This window comes from Mytilus edulis, chromosome 2 (genome assembly GCF_963676685.1).
Source record: "Mytilus edulis chromosome 2, xbMytEdul2.2, whole genome shotgun sequence".
In the NCBI taxonomy this organism is placed as follows: domain Eukaryota; kingdom Metazoa; phylum Mollusca; class Bivalvia; order Mytilida; family Mytilidae; genus Mytilus; species Mytilus edulis.
The window spans coordinates 3,943,672-3,954,879 of NC_092345.1; positions in this window are offsets into that span (position 1 = coordinate 3,943,672).

Sequence of the window (11,208 nt, forward strand, 5' to 3'; positions counted from 1 at the left end):
CACACTGAGATTTGTGCGCAATTTTTATGCGCACATATCTAATTAGCATACTTAATCTGAATCTATTACAAGCTTAAAACAACAATGGGACATAACTCGTTAGTCCTTCGATTTGGTTCCAAATTATTAATAAAAAAAACTTTAGAAATACAAGAACAAGAAAAATACTCACTTACCCTTATTACAAAATATAACCAAATGGTGAAAAACTTTATTAAAATTATAAGAAAACATTGGAACAATCTGCAAAAGAATGCAGCAAAATGTTTACTCTCTCCTCTCGTCCAAGGAAAGTGTCTATTAAAGCATATAAACGTAACAAAAATATAAAAGATTAACTAGCGAAATCAGGAAAACAGTTGGAAGACTTTTGAAAAGGGACCCATGTTTAATTACTGGTAGTAATGACCTGAATTATAGGCAACAAACTAACTTATGAATATAAGCGATGTTAAGTCTTGAAATTTATTACGAATGTTGGTTGAAGGAATCGCATTTCATTATAATGACAAGAGTTCTTGAGATCAAGATATTAATCTGTTGAATTATTCATCTCATGAATATTCATTTGTAATTTGCATATTAATCTCAGTGTGTATTTTTGAAATCTCAGTGTGTAATTAACAATTCTCAGTGTGTGTTTTTCAATCTATTTCATCTCAGTGTGTCTTTTTAAAATCTCAGTGTGTAATTTTGAATTCTCAGTGTGTGTTTTTTATTTTTTTAAATCTCAGTGTGTAATTTCGATTTCTCAGTGTGTTATTTTAGGTTTTTAAATCTCAGTGTGTATTTTTTTTCGAAAAAAAGGTTTAAACATAGTTTTGACGAGAACGGCTTGCCATATACCGTCTTTGAATTACTATAACACGGAAAACGCCCGGTTATATCTATACCGAGTTACAAAGTAAACATTTTCCATTTTCTCTTGCAATGTTTTTTCATCAACAGTCTCAATATGAAAAAATAGAGATGTGGTATGATTGCCAATGAGACAACTAACCAACAAAGTGCAAATAAAGTGAATCTAAGCAATTAGATGCAACCGTATGACCATCATCTATGAGAAAACCGTATACCGTATAGTCGGCTATGAAAGTCCCCGACATAAAAATATTAAACAATTCTATTGAGAAAAATAGCGGCCTAATTTATAGCAAAACAATTTACGAAAAACGAATTTGACAGACGTAAACCAACGACAACCACTGAACTTCGGACCCTGAGTTACAGGCTCCAGACTTGGGACATGCACATAAAAAACATGGTAGTGTTATACATGTTTGTGAGCGTCCAGCCCTCCTCTAACCTAGAGCAGTGGAGTAAACCATAAGAACAAACTATACAAGAAAGTTGAAAAAGGTTTAACTCGACAGATCGACTCAAACTCAAAAACTGTCATTTACAGTCAGAGAAAACAGAGAAAAACATGACCTTCTACAATGCCAAGATACAGGTATCGACAGATTATAGTACCGTGAAAGTAATTGGTTTTATTTAACTGATTTCCCTCTCTAGACCTAAAAACGACCTTACTGCGCTCTCACTACGCTTCTACTACGACCTGAATTCACCACGACCACACCACGATTGTTTTGAACATGTTCAAAGTTGGCCACGCTTATCACGATCTTGAAGACCTCACGACGACCGTGATATGACCTTACTGCGATCTACACGATCGTACTACGATCATCAACTTTTGCATCTTTTTCACAGATCGTACTGACGTTACGCACGGTATTGCGTCGCAAGACGTAACATGTATAATTGACAAATTTGACGCCATATACTAAATTTGACATTTTGTTATCAAGAGCGGAGTACCTACTCGATCGACTTTTATCAAATAAATACCATAAGCTGAAGAAATGTTTCAAAATTTATCATGTATAAGGCAATTAGTTACGTAAAGATAGTTTTTATTTTCTGATCTGATTAGATGAAAACAAATGCAAATTTTTCCAATTTTGTTTTGGATAGAATACATAGCAACCTTTAAAAAAATCTTGCTTTCGGAGGGACACAAGAGAAGATAAATTTAGCCGGAACATTTTTATGACAAATTGAACATAAAAATTTATGGTATTTATTTCATAAAAATCGGTCATATAATAATTCAGCAAGATTTTTTTTATAATGATTTTAGTTGAAATGATTTTTTTTTTAGATTGAACTCAATTTTGTCCAATATCTGTGCGAGTTTTCAGACTATTTCTCGATCTTTTTAGTACTGATGGTTTAATTTTACAAATACGTATTTATATAGTTGTTTAAAATTTATAAGACCTTTGTAACTCGGATTCTAATCGGGTTCTAATCTATAAAGGTGTTTTAGATTTGAGTGAAAACTTTTGTCCATAACAAATTATTCCTCGGCCCATCCCCCCTTTTCCCCTGTGTCTATACAGGGTTTATTCCTTATGTGTGTATTTTTTTCTAATCTGAGTGTTATTTTGATTCAGCAGACCATTTTGGAATGAACATTTCCCGGCATCATTTTAACTGCCTAAACAGTTCGTAAATAGTGTGTATTTGTATAAAAAGACGCCACTGTGCAGAAACGTCAAAATGACACCCTTGGACATAATGGCTAGACATAGGGAGTATACTTTCCGAACAAAAATGTAAGGTCATAATGTTAGTGAAAACACCCGACTCATTTAACCATTTGTATGAACTTATAGTTTGTATCTTATAAATATGTTAGTTTTGTATTATAAATGCACATTTAGTATTTATACAACATGTTTCACCTAAGGAATGGACAAAAATAACGTTTGGACATAGTGGCTAGACATTCGATTTTTTAAAAATCTGCTACAAGAAAATTTTTTTTTTTACATTTGAAACTTTGAAAATGTTTATCTTTTTCTGAACTTTCTATTGAGTATAGTTATAATATGATTTGATTATTTTATAGGGATAATAATAAAACTTAAATTTATATAAACTTTCCTCAAAACTCATTAAGACAGGTTCCTCTGCTGAATATTTCGTTGAAGGCTTGGTTCAAAGTTCAGCCAATACCAAAAAACGGGTATGATGTTATAATATAAATCTAGTAGGAAGCTGATATACTAAATTTCGCAGATTTTATGTGCAAAATTACAACGGAACATAGAGAAATGCATTTAATTTAATCTGAAATGTTACGCCGGACATGCAATTTTTAACGCAAAAGTAAGATTTGTGAGTTCAATAAAATAAATGTATGGTGCAAAAATTTATAGAATGAACTTAAAATAAGAAAAAAATGTCCGGGCCTTTCTGTAGATATATGGATGTTGGTGATTTTATTTTTTTATAGACAAATGGTTGCTGTTTTAAAATCCTATAATAACGTAATTTTAATCCGAACGCATTACCGTGCGTAACGTCACTACGATCGTGGCCTAATGGGACTGCGGTATTATAACATACATACAATAGTAATATTGTTGCTTATAACGTCTAATTTAAAAAAAAATCATATTAACATTAACAGGTTTTACGATAGTTGAATGCTTTTTGGTGATTCGCGCCCATTTGAATGGAACTATTTGCTTGATTTAGAAATGGTTGCATTTGAAGAATTAAACTCACAAATACAGGTTAATAGCAAACAACAGACTATTATGGCAAGCCTTTTGCTTCGCAGTTTGTGTATGTTTTTATTTTAAAGAAATCTACAGATTCCCAAAAGCATACACAAAAAGTTTAAGGACAGCTTTAACATAGGAAAATTAAAACCTTATGTCTTATATTTTTGTTGAAATAAATTGAATAAATCGGTGCTGTCTTGTCAAAGTGTATCCTGGTCATGCAGATGATACTGCAGATGATATATTATAAAAGTATTCCATATTTACTTACTTTTATGAATGACTTTAATTTACAAGTTTGAGTTGTTTACTCGATATTATAAACACATGATTTGATTTCTACCAATATAGTTCATTTTGAGTTGTTACAAATTATAGTATGTTGGATCTTCTTAAACTCGAAAAATGTGGTATGATTGCTACTGATCAACTTTTCAAAAGAGACCAAATAACGTTAAAGTAAGCGACTGTTGGTCACCGTAAGGCCTTCACCAATGAGCTTAACTCATAATGCATATTTCTATTTTTTGAATCAGAACCGAAAACAAAGTACCGGTTATAGAAAATTTAACAGACACATGTTTAATCCCGCCACATTATTTATGTATGTGCCTGTCCCAAGTCAGGAGCCTGTAATTCAGTGGTTGTCGTTTGTTTATGTGTTACATATTTGTTTTTCGTTCATTTTTTTTTTTTACATAAATAAGGCCGTTAGTTTTCTCGTTTGAATTGTCAGATAACTGCGAGTACTCTCAGATCTGTTCATTGTGTCTTTTTGTGTCGAGATGTATAAGTACCGGGCCACGTCCACTTGTATTTTTGTCCATCTGATGAGTTAAGCTTTTTTCAACTGATTTTTATAGTTCGTTCTTATGTTGTACTATTATACCACTGTCCCAGGTTAGGGGGAGGGTTGGGATCCCGCTAACATGTTTAACCCGGCCACATTATTTATGTATGTGCCTGTCCCAAGTCAGGAGCCTGTAATTTAGTGGTTGTCGTTTGTTTATGTGTTACATATTTGTTTTTCGTTCATATTTTTTACATAAATAAGGGCGTTAGTTTTCTCGTTTGAATTGTTTTACATTGTCTTATCGGGGCCTTTTATAGCTGACTATGCGGTGACCTATAGTTGTCAATGTATGTGTCATTTTGTCTTTTGTGGATAGTTGTCTCATTGGCAATCATACCACATCTTCTTTTTCACATGACTACGGACTAGAACTTTAAAGAATAACCATCATTGATTGATTGTTGTAAGTTAGTTTAACGTCAAGAGTCAAATATTTTATGCATATTCAAGACGAATGAGAACAAATTACAGAGAAATTGACTACTGCTGTAAAATGAGGAATTGTTAGAGTAGATACAGAAAAGTATTAGCAATAATATATTTATATATACCTTCTACAACGAAATTTGTTTTACATGCACACGTATAAAAGTTGCGGTTTTTATCCAACGCAATCATAGATTTGAACATAGTTTTAAATTTAGACTTGTTTATATTTTTTCGTTTGGGCTTGTATCATATTTTCCCTCCGGTTTATATGATCCGTGCATCCTATTTTGACTCTCTAAATTCAACAGTCTATCCTAAATTGAGGTAAATTATATGGCCTTCCAAATTACGTTTTCGATCCCTAACATCACTGAAGAGACATTTATTGTCGAAATCCGGATCTGGTGTATAAAAAAATGTTGACACCTCATGTTTGTGGCATAACATCTCTGCCGCAAGTTCATTGTTTTCTGTTTAGTATTACATTTATATTAAGATCCATTTTGCTACATCTTGTGATAAATTTATTTGGCAATCGCCAATGGCAGTCAGCAGGGTTTAAGAACATCAGTTGTTCGACCCGTTAGTCAAATGCGTTTTGTTTAAATATACTTTTTCACTTATTTGGTCTTTTGGAAAATGTTGTTTGTGTTGTATTTAGACCCTTCTACAACGAAATTTGTTTTACATGCACACGTATGAAAAATTGCGGTTTTTATCAAACGCAATCATAGGTTTGAACGTAGTTTTCAATTTAGACTTGTGTATATATATATATAAAAAAGTGAAACTCCATAAAATCTGACAAAATCAAACGTTATAATTGTAACCATCGGAACTGATGGAAAACAATTGTCATTTCTGTTATAATTCTAACCATCGGAACTGATGGAAAACAACTGTCATATCCATATTCCATAACCTTAACTGGCTATCTGAAAACTTTGTTTTAGATACAAAACTATTAATTTGCGGACACTTGGAACTTTCGAACGAACAAAATATTCAAAAGAGTAGGTTCAGTAGGACCCCTTTTTGGCCCCAAAATATAGCAGTTTTACAAAAGTATGAAAATTGTTATCTTTAAACCATTTACTGGAAAGTAGAATGCTTCTGCTACACAAATATGGGCTGTTTTTGACAATACAATGCACATATATCAGGTACTAGCATCATTAAAGGGAAAAAACGTCACGACCTACAGGAAGTAGTCAATATTTTTTCATTAATTATTGAATTTCTCCTTTATTACTGCACATATAGCGATAAAACTTTGTGAATATATATATTATGTCATAATGAACATATTTAAACCATAAGTAAAAAATCGCGAATTTTCCCTTTAAGTCATGCTAAATTACTGAAATCTTCACAATTTGAGCATTTTAGTTAAATTTTAGACGGTTTCCGTCTAAAATGCAAGTGGCCGCATTCGTGTTCATTCATAATATTAAAATGTAAGTTGTATTATAACATATATAAAGTTTGAGGATGAACACGGATGCGGCCACTTTCATTTTTGACAAAAACCATCTGAACAGTGACGTTGTTTGGCATATTTAATAGATTTTATATATTTAAGCTTGAATCGGAGCGTTTTAATGACTAAATCAGTTGAAATCTTTTACATTAACTAATCGAATCAATTTAAATAGACACTTAAGTGTTTAAAAAGTGTCTAAAATCTTTCGTTCGATGAACCTGAAATTTAAGGCCAAAATCGGCCCTTACCGGATCTACTCCTTTTCAAACATGTTCAAAATTTTATAAAAAGGTCAAACAGTTTTCTTATGCCTTGATAGAGCGTTATTATTACTGACACAGAACGTCATCGTTGTCATCAATTCACAAGTCATCGTCACAGAATTATGCGACTTTTCAAACTTTCTTTTTCTCTTTTACTTTCACTCCTCTTTGTTCACCTATGAAAGCTTGTATAATATTGTATAAACTGTTTGTTTTATATGCATGTCCATTATATTATACTATTATTGTAACTTTATACTGTATTATGGAGAAGACTTCATAAGTATGATTTACTTGTGTCTAATCCATTTTGCTTTAATTCAGCAAATAAAATATGTTTAAACTAAAACTAAAACTAAACCGAATAGTTAGCTATAAAATGCCCCGAAATGACAATGTAAAAAACGTTGCGCACGATGTTCCTACAACACCACGTTAAACCACCAGACGTCAAAGCGAGTTTTCTGAAACTTTTGACGTACATTTATTCAATTTGTAAGTTTCATTTGCTTTTTTTATGTAGTTGGTTGATTCTAAATATGTCTCTATTAATTTTGTGATGTCAAATTTCCATGAATTTATTTACCTCAAGTTGTGGAAATCGAATAAATAATGTTTACCCTTAAACCACCTTAAAATGTTGTATTGTCGTAAGTAATGAACTTGAAGGAAAGAAAATGGGACAGCAGTATACGGTTTTCAATAATTGAATTATAACAAAACTGCTAAAGTTTCATGGTACATATCATCTGTCATTGTAAATTTTTCATATCTTGATTCAACCCTATAATACAAATATATCCGACACTCTGCAAGTAAATAAAAACATATTTACCCTTGATTAATTTGAATGGAATTGTATTAAAAATTTGCCGTGACACATACCTTGTCGAAATACAACCAGTTAAATAAAATTACTAAAACCCGATCTTGAAAATTATTTTCCCAGTCATTTGAAGTAACTAGTTGCTTGTTTTTAAAATGTACTAATCATCTCCTGAATCGTCCGTATAATACGGGGTTGCATTAATTCAATAATACTGTTTTTGTCGCTGTTTCCGATAAGTCTTTCAGTTACCTCCGTTTCATGCACAACATGCACCGTGGTTTTTTTTCTACAACCAGCAATTTTTTTTTCAAATTTCACAACGCGATTCATTTTATGTATCAGGAATATACGATGGAACAAATTTTGCACATGTAACGTCGAAAAAAAAAGCGTTTGTTTGGATTTTTCGACGTTTGGACAAAATGGCTACCGTTTTGTAATGTTTCGTAGCATTTTATTCCTGTAAGACCCAAACATGCAGTTAATAAAAAAAGAATCTAGACTTTATGTAATTTTTGTTTATCTAACTTTTGTTTTGGTAAATTATAAATTACTTTAATATTGAAATATTGCTTGGACAAATGAAATATCAACTTGGACAAAATGGCTACCGCTTGAAAAACGACTGTGTAGAGATGGTTTTATAGAATCTACAATTTTTGAACTCACGAACAATGAGGCAAATGTTTGTTCTTTCGGTAGATGTTATAATTATCTCACATTTTTTAGACATCTTTAGCTATGTCTACTTATAAAACTACCTTTCAGTCGTTAAGTCAAAGAAAAACGTCATTATTCCAGCTTAATATGCAACAACCGAGTCAAACGAAATTCGACAAAAGAACGACTTTAATTTAACCGAGAACTGACACACTTCGTTGCTTCTGCCAAATTTCGGGAAGATCAGAGAATAAGAAATAGGATAACTATACATAAGAGATAAAACAGTTGTTTAAAATGTAACGTTCGACATCCGTTTTTTTCACATAGCTTTGTTGTTTTAATCCTCAAATATACTAGATATTACTAAGCATATGACCAAGAGCTATAAGAACATAAAGGAAAACATATATTGATTTAGTTTTTATAGTGGTTAGTGTTTGTTAACATTTTATTTTGTTTTGCGGAGGAAATTTCGAAGATCCTACGGGTTGTAGGAACAGCGTGCGTGACGTTAAAACAATTCAAACGAGAAAACTAACGGCCTTATTTATATATATAAAAAAAAGAAACGTTACTGTTTCTTACACATTACTGTGCATCAATACATCCCGCACAGTGCAACAGTCGATCCTTGCTTTGGATCGTAACCTCCAGACGGGAAAATTGGAGTATATTCAACTTCGTACTATATTTGGTCTTTTAAACTTTTTTGGATTCGAGCGTTACTGATGAGTCTTTTGTAGTCGAAACGCGCGTCTGGCGGATATACAAAATTTAGTCCTGGTATATATGATGAGTTTATTTACAACCATGCACTGGGTCGATGCCACTGCATGCTAATGGAGATTTATTTCCCCGAGGGTATCACCAGCCCAGTAGTCAGCACTTTTTGTGCGGACATGAATTATCATTTATATGATTATATTTATAAATTAACTGTTTACAAAATTTAGAATTTTTGAAATACTAAGGTTTTTCTACCTAAGGCATAGATTACCTTAGCTGGATTTGGCAAACCTTTTAGGAATTTTGGTCCTCAATGCTCTTCAACTTCATACTTTATTTGGCCTTTTTAACTTTTTTGGATTCGAGCGTCACTGGTGAGTCTTTTGTAGACGAAATGTGCGTCTGGCGTATATACAAAATTTAGTCCTGGTATCTATGATGAGTTTATTTTCTATACACCGGGACACTCTCAATACTATACTAACATTGTCAAAAATCTACAGGATGACATTTAACAGTTTTCAATAAAAAAAAGATATATAGTGAAATGTATTTTTTAATTGTTTTTACCATGAAAGAAGCACAACATCCCCAAGTTCCTTAGTACCTATGTACTTTATTTTATGCATTTAGGACTATTTTGTTCTATCTTAATAAAATTGAGAATGGACAACAGCAGAAAGTTTGACGTTTGGTCATTGGGCTTGTAGTTTGTAGTAGGTATTGTAGTTTGGTGTTTTCTATTGGTGTATTCATATTTTTTCATATTTTTGTATTAACGTCAGTCTCTTAACACATCGAAAGGTTAATTGTAAAAGTATTTTTTCTAGTCAAACACATCAGATGGAAAATTGTGAAAATTGTGAATTGAAGTAAATCTTCTTAATGATTAATATGCCTAAACTCTATAGTCTGATTCCCCTCTTTCTTTCTAAATTACTTAACATTTTGTATAAACGGTCTTATTTTTATGTTTAAAAAGTAAACTAGGAAACACCACTATTTGAAAAATAAAATAAAAAAAAAAACATATATAAAAAAAAAATTAGAACAAAATAAATATGCACTTACATAAAAAATGACAAAAAAAAAATGACAAACATCCATAATGATAAATATAAACAAAAACAAAGATGTATGTAGAAAAGATGAGAGAGTAAAGTCAGACGAAGTTGTTTTTACAATTTATATGTTTCAGTTCTAACCATCTGCTGATTGACATAAAAAAATAAACATTGCTTGATAACAGACACCTATAACAATTAAAGGATAATACTTAAAAGTTAATTTGATTGTCCTGTCGATTAGGATCATCAATGTTACGTCATTCGGGTGATAATCACAGGTAATTGTCACACGTGCCATAATGACAGTAAAATTGTAAAATTATTAGATAAACAGCACCCTTCCCGTGTCGCCTAAACCAATTAAATGGGAGGGACCTTATGACACCGGTGTTTGGACATAAGTGGCAAAGGGTCAATGTTTACTCCACTCTTAAATTTATATATAGATTTTATATTTCGCGGATAAATCAAATGAAAATATTTATTATGACTAGGAGACAGTAAATTTTGCTTGAAGGAGAATTTATTTATGATAAGAAAATGAGGAACAATAAAAGGAAAACTTTATGTGCATCGTCAGGTGGTACACCATTACAGTGGAGAAAGGGTAAGAAAACTTTTTAACGATAAAATTGTAAAAAAAAAGTTTTAATTAAAGTCATAATGGAGTGTAGCCGCTGGGTATTTTTCGTACTTATTCTTATTATAGAATCCGATCAGTATTTTCAAAGAAAATGACTTGTAAAAAATAACAATAATAATTCATAAATTTCTTTAAATATAACCATAGATGTAATACATAACATCTATGATATAACCAAAGACATAAAATGTATTATATGTCTTTGATATAACCATAGATGGGTATTACATCTAACAAAGTACATTGCAATGCAATATTTTGTTAGGGGAAAATTCAGTAGCTGCATGCTTAGATAATAAGACATCGTTTATAAACATTCTGGTGCAAATTACTGACTGTTTCAACTTTGGTCAATAAAGCATTGATATTCAAAATATATTATATTACAAATCTTATAGAAGTTTTTACACATTATTAAAATAAAGTTTGTTCCCCTTACACTGAAATGTATCTCATAATTGAAAATCGAAAACTACTGTATGCTAATTAAATTCGATATTCTATAAAGTTATTTAAGTTAGCTGTATTGATTTTTAAATTGCTGTCCTTAAATTATTTTCACATTTAATTATGGATTTTATTTTTTGTTAAATTTTGTTAGAGAAGTAACTTTTAAATTTCTCTGACGGATTTTCATCTGGTTTGCCTCCAGAAATCGATCTAGCTATTTT